General features: G+C 37.5%; 1 protein-coding gene across 3 annotated transcripts in view; it reads left to right on the top strand.

Annotated features, from left to right (window-relative positions):
• SYTL5 (synaptotagmin like 5) overlaps nt 1–12,349 on the top strand; it is a 231,550-nt gene that overhangs the window by 12,958 nt on the left and 206,243 nt on the right. The window lies entirely within an intron of this gene.

The following is a 12,349-nucleotide window of genomic DNA, read 5'->3' as shown; positions in this document are numbered from 1 at the left end:
TCTAGCTGCAAGGGACTCTGGAAAGTGTGTGTGTGTGTGTGTGTGTGTGTGTGTGTGTGTGTGTGTTTAGCTTTTAGCATCTGCAGTACAAGAAGGCCTGCTAGAAGGGGTTTGGAGAAAGTGTGAGTCATTCTCCAGTATCTGCCATGGAGGCATAGACAAAAGAACTCAACTTCCTGATCCCCTGAGTTTCTTCCATCTCTGCATAGAGAGAGTCAAGGTGTTGACAGGACTTAGAATCCTGAGGGGAGGACCCCTGGACCCCCTGACTTCTCTACACCAAACTTGACATGGCAATTTTAGCTCTAGAAAAGCAGTTTCATTCTGATATTAATGACTGGGAGTACTCCTTGATTTTTCCTCCCTTGGCATTTGGCAGAGTGAGTAGCCAGGTGAAGCAACACTTTATTTTAATTACATTGGACACTGTAAACAAGGAGTCTGGCCTCATTTCACTTTCTCTATAGTTGAGTAAAAAGCTATAGTAAAAACACTTAGAGAAGTATATTGTATATTCTTATATGGTGAGAATATAAAGGAAGAAATAAATCTCTGTCTGCCCCATATTCATATGCCAATTCCCTTTGATCTAACTATCCTAAATACCTAAAATGTGACCATATTAGGCTGATACATTGTAAACTCACCCTTGCTCTTTAACCCTACTCCCACCACAAGCTAGAATGGTTATCTTCAGTGTCTGGTCTAGGACACATGTCATTAACTGATTGATAGAAGACATTTCCACAAAATGAAAAGGCTTTGGATATAGATGTATTTATTTGTAAAGTGCCACTTGTAAGATTGGCCACATGAAACCTTTACTTGTTCTCCTTTATTTTTCTTCTGAAGATATTGTTCTAGCTAAATATTTGCTGAAACATTTTTGTAACCTTTTTGTGTTTTAACATAATAGGCAAAGCCATGCTGTTGCTGACACTAAAAGCACTGAAAAGAATTACATTTGGGCAGTATTTTAAGGGGTGTTTTTTAACTAAACTGGGTGAGAAATTAAGTATACCTAGTATCTGTATAGATAATATCTGAATCCTTGACTGGTTACCAGTAAAAGTAGGAGAAAATCTATTGGAATATATATATGCTTCTGAAGAGCATATGATCTGTGAACATTCCCAACAGTGGAACATGACGAGAGCATTTACTGGGAGGATCAAAAGGTATTCTGATGTTGCCAAGATGCTATTTGGGCCATGTGGCTTTGCGCATTCGATCAGTAGGTTTAATATCCTTTGGAATTGATGAAAAAATCTGAATAGGAAATAATAATCCATTCAGCTCACTGGGAATTTGTGATAACCACTCATTATTATTGTTATTTTCTGAAGTAGTTTTCGTTGTATTTTACCAAAAATATTTGGGACAAGGTCTGAAACTTCTGCTCACCAAGGTGCCAAACTGGAATCAAGACTTCAGGCCATGGAAAAGCTACTTCTACAGATGGAGTCAAATCTGTGGAGGTAGTTTCTCCTCCTACACCTCTCACTGCAGCTCCCACTACTCCTCTACCTGTGCAATCTTCTCCTCTAGCCAATTGGTAGAACTGTTGGACTCTAGTGATATCATATACATTTCTGTATTTTTCCTGTACCCTTTGCCATGCCTAGAGGACCTCCCTGGCTCTCTTGGCATCTTTGATCTGCCTGGATGAGATCAAGATAAAACTTAGCTGCAAATCCAGAATTCTCCTGGTTTGCTCAGCCTTTGCCCACCATTCTCTTCTTTGAACTTCTAACGCGTCTATATCTAGCATCTAGGCTAGCCCTTCTGTACCCCCAAGATGTCTACTCATAACTAAAATGATAGTTTCTGGAGGATAGACCGATTTGCAATTCTGTGTATCCCCATTCCCTACATCAGTGCCATATGGATACAATAAATCCTCAGTTGATGGAATATGATGCCTAGAACATCTAGCACAAAAACCACAATGTTTAAGGAGCAAAATTCCTTGCATTTACCTGGAGCTTCCTTCACAGGCCCACCTGAACATTCCCTTTTAAAAGTAAGAACATTATAACTGGTAAGTGGCAATAGCAGAATTCCAACCACTGTGCTTTACTTAGTGTGAGTTCATATCCTGATTCTGCATTTATTTATAGACCAGATTTGATCTTAATGACATGAATAATTCTGAATTACTGTATTTTGGAGCCTTGAGGGAATATCATATACTAAATTCCTACTCATTTGTTTCTTAACATTCTTAAGAAATGAATGTTCTTACTTCATTCTTACTCTTAAAAGGGTCACATGATCCCTTTCTTACAAAGGTGACACGATTATTTTACTGCTTCCCTCCAGTAATAGAGAGGAAAGGGCTCTGTATTGGTCTTTCATCTCAATTTTCTCCTTGTGCTTTCTGTGCGTGAGGTGCTAAAGCATTATGGCCCTTGACTTATGCGCTTGACTGATTCTATTGTTTAATCCCCACAACAACCCTAAGAGTAAGTGCCGTTATTATTCCAATTTGGAGATATGGAAACTGTCATGGAGAAGTTAAGTAACCTATTATCTTTTTTTTTTTTTAAATTTATTTATTATTATTATACTTTAAGTTGTAGGGTACATGTGCACAACGTGCAGGTTTGTTACATATGTATACTTGTGCCATGTTGGTGTGCTGCACCCATCAACTCGTCATTTACATCAGGTATAACTCCCAATGCAATCCCTCCCCCCTCCCCCCTCCCCATGATAGGCCCCGGTGTGTGATGTTCCCCTTCCCGAGTCCAAGTGATCTCATTGTTCAGTTCCCACCTATGAGTGAGAACATGCGGTGTTTGGTTTTCTGTTCTTGTGATAGTTTGCTGAAAATGATGGTTTCCAGCTGCATCCATGTCCCTACAAAGGACACAAACTCATCCTTTTTTATGGCTGCATAGTATTCCATGGTGTATATGTGCCACATTTTCTTAATCCAATCTGTCACTGATGGACATTTGGGTTGATTCCAAGTCTTTGCTATTGTGAATAGTGCTGCAATAAACATACGTGTGCATGTGTCTTTATAGCAGCATAATTTATAATCCTTTGGGTATATACCCAGTAATGGGATGGCTGGGTCATATGGTACATCTAGTTCTAGATCCTTGAGGAATCGCCATACTGTTTTCCATAATGGTTGAACTAGTTTACAATCCCACCAACAGTGTAAAAGTGTTCCTATTTCTCCACATCCTCTCCAGCACCTGTTGTTTCCTGACTTTTGAATGATCGCCATTCTAACTGGTGTGAGATGGTATCTCATTGTGGTTTTGATTTGCATTTCTCTGATGGCCAGTGATGATGAGCATTTTTTCATGTGTCTGTTGGCTGTATGAATGTCTTCTTTTGAGAAACGTCTGTTCATATCCTTTGCCCACTTTTTGATGGGGTTGTTTGTTTTTTTCTTGTAAATTTGTTGGAGTTCTTTGTAGGTTCTGGATATTAGTCCTATTATCTCAAGCTATTAAGTGGAGGAACCAAGATTCAAACCAAGACATTACGGCTCCCAGGTCTGTGCTGTTAACTCCTACTCTGTGCTGTTAACTCCTACACGAAAGTGCACTTCCTGATGCCCAGGTATTCCATTAGATGATCCTTGAAACCTCAGAGTTTCCTGGGTCAGAAAGTTTAAGTAAATGGAAGAAATTATAGATCCGGGAACCTCTTCTGTTATTCTCATTGTGCTACCAAGAATGCCACAACATCCTCTTGGTGGAAGACACAAATGAGTAGGAATTTAGTATATGATATTCCCTCAAGGCTCCAAAATACAGTACTTCAGAATTATTCATGTCATTAAGATCAAATCTGGTCTATAAGTAAATGCAGAGTCAGGATATGAACTCACACTAAGTAAAGCACAGTGGTTGGAATTCTGCTATTGTCACTTACCAGTTATAATATGGGTATGTTACTTTACCTCTTTTTTATTTATTATTACACTTTAAGTTCCAGGGTACATGTGCACAACATGCAGGTTTGTTACATATGTATACATGTGCCATGTTGGTGTGCTGCAGCCATTAACTTGTCATTTACATTAGCTATATCTCCCAATGCTATCCCTCCCCCCTGCGCCACAATAGAACCCGGTGTGTGATGTTCCCCTTCCTGTGTCCAGGTGATCTCATTGTTCAATTCCCACCTATAAGTGAGAACATGCGGTATTTGGTTTTCTGTTCTTGCGATAGTTCGCTGAGAATAGAAGAAAACCTAGATAATACCATTCAGGACATAGGCATAGGTAAGGACTTCATGTCTAAAACACCAAAAGCAATGGCAACAAAAGCCAAAATTGACAAATGGGATCTCATTAAACTAAAGAGCTTCTGCACAGCAAAAGAAACTACCATCAGAGTGAACAGGCAACCTACAGAATGGGAGAAAATTTTTGCAATCTACTCATCTGACAAAGGGCTAATATCCAGAACCTACAAAGAACTCAAACAAATTTACAAGAAAAAAACAAACAACCCCATCGAAAAGTGGGCAAAGGATATGAACAGACACTTCTCAAAAGAAGACATTCATACAGCCAACAGACACATGAAAAAACGCTCATCATCACTGGCCATCAGAGAAATGCAAATCAAAACCACAATGAGATACCATCTCACACCAGTTAGAATGGCAATCATTAAAAAGACAGGAAACAACAGGTGCTGGAGAGGATGTGGAGAAACAGGAACACTTTTACACTGTTGGTGGGACTGTAAACTAATTCAACCATTGTGGAAAACAGTGTGGAGATTCCTCAAGGATCTAGAACTAGAAATACTTTACCTCTTTTATCTGGCACTTAGTAAATACTAAGTAAGTATTAGCTACTATTTCTATACCATAATATTTCCCTGTTTCTGTAGCCATCTATGCTTCCTTACAACAAAGCACAGTGTAAAGCTCTTTGCCTCTACCTCATTGGATTAAATAAACAGGTCTGTAAATATAAGAGAGAACAGTAATAGTGAAAAAATTGGATACTCAAGAAGTCTGGATGATCAGAGTGACTTTTTTTCTTTTGTTAATGAAAGGATGAGTTGGACGGAAAAAGAGTGAGTCACCCTGACAATGAAATGCTACCAATTTAGGATTTGATTCATTATTTTATGACTGTTGCTTGTTTCCTGATGCTATTCATTTCTTATTCATTGGAGGAACAATAATCCCGTTTTGGCTTTTTTAGTTTTATAGCTGAGACATCCACTTCTAAGTACATCAGCTACACCTCTCCCTTTCCCTACTACTTCATCACCATCTCAAGCATCAGAAAATCAAATTTCGAAAATTGCCCAGAAGTATTGGGTGTACAAAAACATTGGTTTCTCTTTTGGAAGTTCTTCCTGTGAGGGTTTAAGCATGGGGATTTTATAGAGGAGATGAACATCAGGGATATTTGTGGCAAAGTCACTTCCCTTCTCTTAAAATGATGTTGGATGGAGAGCCTCCAAGGTAAAGATTCTCAAATTGTCTGCAGTTATAATGTCCAAATATTCGGGGGAAAATCCCATACGGCAAGCAATAAAACAAAATTATTATGACTTCCCGTTGATGATCCATTTTTTAAGGGATAGTTTGAAGTAATAAAGTAAGTAAATATTAGTCTAGGGAAATTGTGGATATACTTTATGGACTATTTAAATACAGATTATCTTTTCATTTTGTGCCGTGACCTGAGACTACTCAATGAATTTTCCATGTGTATGCATTTGTTCTTACACGTCCCTTTTGGCAATGCCCTTTATTATCCTTGAAAACAAAGGCACCACTATAGTATAATTCAAATGTGTCTAGTTCTTTAGTCCTTAAAGATTGGTGGAGGGGCTGCATTACCTCTCCCTTTAATATAAACTAGGAACATGATTATTTGAGAATGTTGGGAGTCACTTTCCTCTCCCAGTAAGATTGAGGAACCCTGGGTATTTTTACGTGTGTCACAAGCTTAACATGAATTTTCTCTTGTCCCCTCACTTAGTATCACATACATCACAGCTTTTCTTTCAGTCACCCCTGCTTCCTAGTAACTGGTTCTCCATGACACTACTACCTCTCTCTGACTCATTTCATCCCCAAACTGTGGAAAACAGCCTCTTTCTCAAAACCTAGCTAACAGAAAGTTGTCTTGTTTAAGGCTTGAGGATAACATCAGGGATTTACAATGCAGAAAGGAAATTTAAAACTTGGTATCAGATATATTGTGCTTTCACTCCATTAGCCCTGCCCCTTTGCAGGGAGGCACACTGTCTTTACCCTCCTTATCTCTTGGCCTGCAGCTGTGTTTCAGATGTCCACTTATTCCCCTGCTGTAAGAGTCATTCTTTTCATGTCCTCAAATCTTTCTTTTCCTCTGTGCCAGAGGAAGCAAAAGCCATTTACAAATTGATCCTGGGCATAACAAAGACACTGTTCTACGTTGTTCTACAGAATCTGTTCATGGTTTCTCCAGTAGTTTAGTCTTGAGTGTGTAGTAATCTCTCACCTGCTTGGTTACAAAGATGCCCTTAAGTAGTGTGTCCAAGAATGAAAGAAGTACTGTTTCATTTATTACTCTGAAGAGTAAAAATGACTACAGGTTCAAACAATATTTTTGATCCTCTAGTCCAGTGGTTTTACAAAGGGAAAATATGACTATGGAATCTATAACAAACATAAACTTTATATATATAGAAAGAATGGCATATATATACATATTTCATATATATATATCTGTGTTTATATACAATTCTCAGATAATTCTCAAAAGGTTAAAGGTCATGAAACTCATGTGCCTAGCAGTAGGAGGGGCTCCTTGTGTTGGAAAAACACCACTGCCAACAACAACAATCAACACTTTGCTTCAAAGAACACTCAAACCCACTTAGTCAATATTGTGAATTTCACCTGCAAATCCTGTTTCTAATTTTATTTAAGTGCTTATGATTTAACTATTAATTACCTTGGTAGAAGCAGATGACATTCTTAGTTACCGTAAGACTTTTCCCTAGTGTGTTGTTCGAAAAACATTAGTGTTACATGAGGAAAGGCTTAATAGTTAGTGACTTAATTCTAAGTTTCTGGGTTTATTTCATTCAGTCAAGTATTTAGGCACGTGTTTAATGGGTTCCTGCCAAGGTTCTGACACTATCAGACACCGAAGATGATTCAGACACAGATGCCACTCTCATAAAACTTATATAACCTCTTGGGAAAAATGGACACAATATAAATAAATACAAGGTAGAAAGTTCTGCATGCCCTAAGGTAAGTCTAGATAAAAAGTAAATTTACATCACTTAATATGCAAGGCAGTAAAATTTCTCTGACTGGCACTTTCTAGTAGCTACCTAGGGCATCCAACTTTAGCTTCATGACTTTGAATCCCATCAGACATGGGTTCAAATCCTGCCTCTGATATTTAACAACTATATGGTCTTGGGTTATTCACTTATTTTCACTGAACTTTAGCATCCCCATTTATACAACAAGCTTACTAATACTTCAGAGGTTGATAATGAGGATTAAATGAGATAACATATATCGTATATAAAGCGTGTGGCACATAGTAGGTACCTGGAAGGTGGCTTCTCTTTTCCCATTGCTCCATAAACTGACCAAATAGATGTAAATACCTTAATGTGTGAACACTTATTGTATAGTTTATAGAAGAAGTAAGAAGTTACATCTTCCAATCTGAAGGCATAAAAATTTTATGAAATACTTGTAAGTTACTTTATCATGAAGCTTTCCCTGACCGCCCTGTATAAAATAGCAACAGAGTACTCCTAACCTCTTTTTTACTTCATTTTTCCCTACCACATATCTGAAATATTACAAATTTATTGTTTCTATTAATTTTTGTTGATAAATATTAGTTGTACATATACCCCAAAAGTTGTACATGTTCCCAAAAGGAATACATGCGATATTTTGATACCTGAATACAATGTGTAATGATCAAATCAGGGTAATTGAGATATCCATCACCTAAACTATTTATCTTTTCTTTGTGTTGGGAACATTACACATCTTCTCTTGCTGTTTTGAAATACATAATAAATTATTGTTAGCTAGAATTTTCCTACTGTACTATCAAATGCTGGAGCTTATTTCTTTTATCTAAATGTCTGTTTGTATCCCTTAAGCAATCTCTCATTCCCCCTCCCCCTACCCTTCCCAGCCTCTGGTACCACCATTCTACCTTTTGTCTCCATGAGATTCACTTTTATAGTTCCCACATATGTGTGAAAATATGTGCTGTTTGTCTTCTGGCTTATTTCACTTAGAGTAATGATTTTCAGTTCCATCCATGTTGATGTAAATGACAGAATTTCATTTAAATTTTTAATCTTTTCTAATCTTTTTTATGGCCAAGTAGTATTCCATTGTGTATATATACCACATTTTCTTTATTAATTTATCCATTGATGGACACTCAGGTTGATTCCATAACTTGGCCATTGTGAATAGTGCTGCAATAAACATGGGAGTGCAGATGTCTTTTTGATATATAGATTTCCTTTATTTTGGAAATATTGCCAACACTGGGATTGCTGGAGCATATAATAGTTCTACTTTTAGTTTTTTGGAGGAAGCTCCTTACTGTTTTCTGTAGTGGCTCTGCTAGTTTCCATTCCCACCAACAGTGTATAGTGTTTCCTTTTTCTCTGCATCCTGCCAGCATTTTAAAATTATTGTCTTTTTGATAATAGCCATTCTAACTGGGATGAGCTTATGTCTCATTTTGGTTTTAATTTTTTTATTTCCATAGGTTTTTGGGGAACAGGTGGCATTTGGTTACATGAGTAGGTTCTTTAGTGGTGATTTGTGAGGTTTTGGTGCACCCATCACCCAAGCAGTATACACTGAACCCAGTGTGTAGTCTTTTATCCCTCACCCCCCTCCTCCCTTTCCCTCAAGTCCCCAAAGTCAATTATATCATTCTTATGCCTTTGTGTCCTCATAGCTCAGCTCCTACTTATGAGTGAGAACATATGATATTTGTTTTTTCCATTCCTGAATTATTTCACTTAGAATAATAGTCTCCAGTTTCATCGAATTTTCTGTGAATGCTGTTAATTATTTCCTTTTTATGGCTGAGTAGTATTCCATCACATATATATGTACCACAATTTCTTTATCCACTCATTGATTGATGGGCATTTGGACTGGTTCCACATTTTTGCAATTGTGAATTGTGATGCTGTAAACATACCTGTGCAAGCAAGTATCTTTTTCGTATAATGACTTATTTTCCTCTGGGTAGATACCCAGTAGTGGATCAAATGGTAGCTGGATCAAATGGTAGTTCTACTTTTAGTTCTTACAGGAATCTCCACACTGTTTTGGTTTTGATTTGCACTCCCTGATGATTAGTGATTTTTCATATACCTGTTTGCCATTTGTATATCTACTTTTGAGAAATGTCTTTTCAGATCACTTGCCCATTTTACAATAAGATTAATTGTTTTTTGATATTGAGTTGTTTAAGTTCCTTATGTATTCTAGTTATTATTTACTTTTTTTTTTACTGGCTGACCCCCTCCCTGATAGAACATGTTTCACAAGAGCAGGGGCTTTGTCATTACACTGCTATATTCCTGGAGCCTAGAATAGTGTTTAAAATATAGTCAGTGTGCTCAATAAATATTTTTTAGATGAACGATTGCAGGAATTAAGTAAAATTTTAGTCAAATAAAATTTAGGATTTTTTCTATTGGTTTTAGTAATAAATAGAAAACTTTTGACAAGTGAAGTGGTAGTCGCTGCTATATTGGATACTGAGGTTTTACAATTGCATCATGTCTGTTAGTAATGATCATCTCTTAGCTATTTTTAAAAAATTTTTCATGTGCGCTACCAGTCTCCAGAATCTCTTTCTCTCCATGAACCTTATCATTCTCTCTCAACTCTGATAATTTATTTCTGTCAGGGGTATCCCTGATTGCATATTTTGAATTTCTAATCTTTGTTTCTTTTTTCTCTCTGACTCAGTGGTTTCTGTGTGATAGCTGCTCTGTCATATTTTCACCAGTAGGTGCCAGTATTTGCTATAACTTATAGAGACAGATCTACAACTTATGGAGGATTGACTTTCCAGGAAATGTTTTCTCTCGTGTAGATAATTTAGAAAGAGCAAATCATTCTGTCTGCTTCCAGTAAGCCTGCATTGAATCTTCTTTGCCTGCAAAAAGATGGCGTGATTGGGGGGTGAACAAAAGGCTCTGATAGCATATTTTCACATAAATAAATGCAAATTCATAATGGAATCCTTCTGATGGATATGTCTACATACTGGAAAACTTTAAAAGATGTATTTCAATCAACCTAAAAGGTAATTACACCATTCCATTCCTCAAATATTCAAGAAACTTTTCCATGCATTTGGGCTACACATCAGCGAATCCATAATCATGGTTCCCAGTTTGCATCTTAGTTTTAGGGTTTTGTTTAAGGCTCTCTGGTTGGGGGAAGAGTTTAATGTAAGATCATCTTAAACCAAATCAGGATACTTTTGAGAACAAAGGGATTCTTATGAGAGACTAAAGCAGGTAAACAAAGGCAGCTCTGACTGATAAAATACTTGTTTGAAGGTGTATGGAGATGGTGGTATGCAACTTTTAAAAACTGACAGGGCTGGGTGTGGTGGTTCACTCCTGTAATCCCAGCACTTTGGGAGGTTGAGGCGGGTGGATCACAAGGTCAGGAGATGAAGACCATCCTGGTCAACATGGTGAAACCCCATCTCTACTGAAAATACAAAAAAAAAAAAAAAAAATTAGCTGGGTGTGGTGGCATGCACCTGTAGTCCCAGCTACTCGGGAGGCAGGCAGGACAATTGCTTTAACCCGGGAGGTGGAGGTTGCAGTGAGCCGAGATTGCACCACTACACTCCAGCCAGGGTGACAGAGCAAGACTCTACCTCAAAAAAGAAAGAAAGAAAGAAAGAATAACAACAACAACAACAAAAACCTGACAGAATTCACAGATACTCCTGTCTTATCATGTGCTTCCCCCGAATTCTACTCTACAGCATCAGTTAAGCCACCATAACTTTTCTTGGAAGTGAAAAAATGGCCTGAAAATATGGCTAATCCCCAAGATAACTTTAAAATACTTTCAGAAATAGTTTCAAAGGAAACAATGGAAATGGTGAGGTTATACAGGTCTGGCTCAAACTTCGTGTGAGCTCATATAGAAAAGAAAATTTGATTTTATTACTTAAAGATCTTACATGAATTGCAAAGAGGAAGTGAAGACATTACATATATACCTGTCCAGAATAATTCCCTGATTCCATGACATTTCACATCTCTATCTACTTGTTCACTGCCTATGCACGGGGGTTGTATCAAGTTTTGGGTGGCCTGCACCTTATACTATTTAAGTGGTTGCCATTAAGAAAATGGTTACAAAATAAATATCTCACACATTCAACCTAACTAGTCCCCTTTTCCAGAGAAGGAGCTTTCTCATCCATTCACTGCAGTCCCTTACCTAATATATACCCTCACACCCAGGGTCAGCAAGCTACCACTTTGTGAGCCAAGCCTGGATCACCACATGTTTTTGTATTAGAACATAGCCGCATCCATTCAGTTACAGATTGTCTATGGCTACCTTTGTCCTACACTTACCAAGTTAAGTAACTGCCACAGAGACCATAAAGCCCTGCAAAGCCTAAAATATTTACTCTCTGGCCAACTACTCAAACTGTTTACCAACTCCTGCCTTACACAACAGCTGTGGGTTCTAGACCCACTTCTCTCTGGATCTACTCAAGAGAATCTAAAAGAACCGTTCACCACATCATAGGATCGCATAAGACACATCAGGTTAATCAACTAGACAAACATTCATGCCTTTTGATTTTGTCTTCTAAGAAGTCCGAATTCAAATTTAGTCCTAATTATAATAACTCATCCCTGATTACTGGCACAATTATTTTACCATTTCTCATTACATTTTATTTTTTGTTTATCTTAGTCAAATGGTAGTGACTTTCTAGTAAGCCATCTCATTTCTTATCCAGAAGGTGGAATTTAAGTGGTAAATTAACATGGTAAAGTATTATCAGCCTGTCTAATTAGTCATATGTGCTTTAAAAGCACGACTAAAAGTTGCTATTTTTAAAAAGCTACCTTGGAATTTTTGCTTGTAACTCCCAAGGTGAAGGCAGAATTTATCACTGGGATGCCTGAGCTTTTGTGTACACAGGAAAAATACTACTTTAATGTATCTCTTAGTTATGCAGAGGCAAGGCCCAGATCTTATGATGCATAAAAATGTAAAATGTTCTTTTCTTTGGAGGAAGACTACATCTCTGAAGGATTATTATGCTATGAATGGGCTTTTCACCTGTTTTTTCTTC

The sequence above is a fragment of the Chlorocebus sabaeus genome, chromosome X (genome assembly GCF_047675955.1).
Source record: "Chlorocebus sabaeus isolate Y175 chromosome X, mChlSab1.0.hap1, whole genome shotgun sequence".
Taxonomy (NCBI): domain Eukaryota; kingdom Metazoa; phylum Chordata; class Mammalia; order Primates; family Cercopithecidae; genus Chlorocebus; species Chlorocebus sabaeus.
Note: the sequence above shows the minus strand (reverse complement) of the source record. Positions and strands in the feature narration are given on the sequence as shown.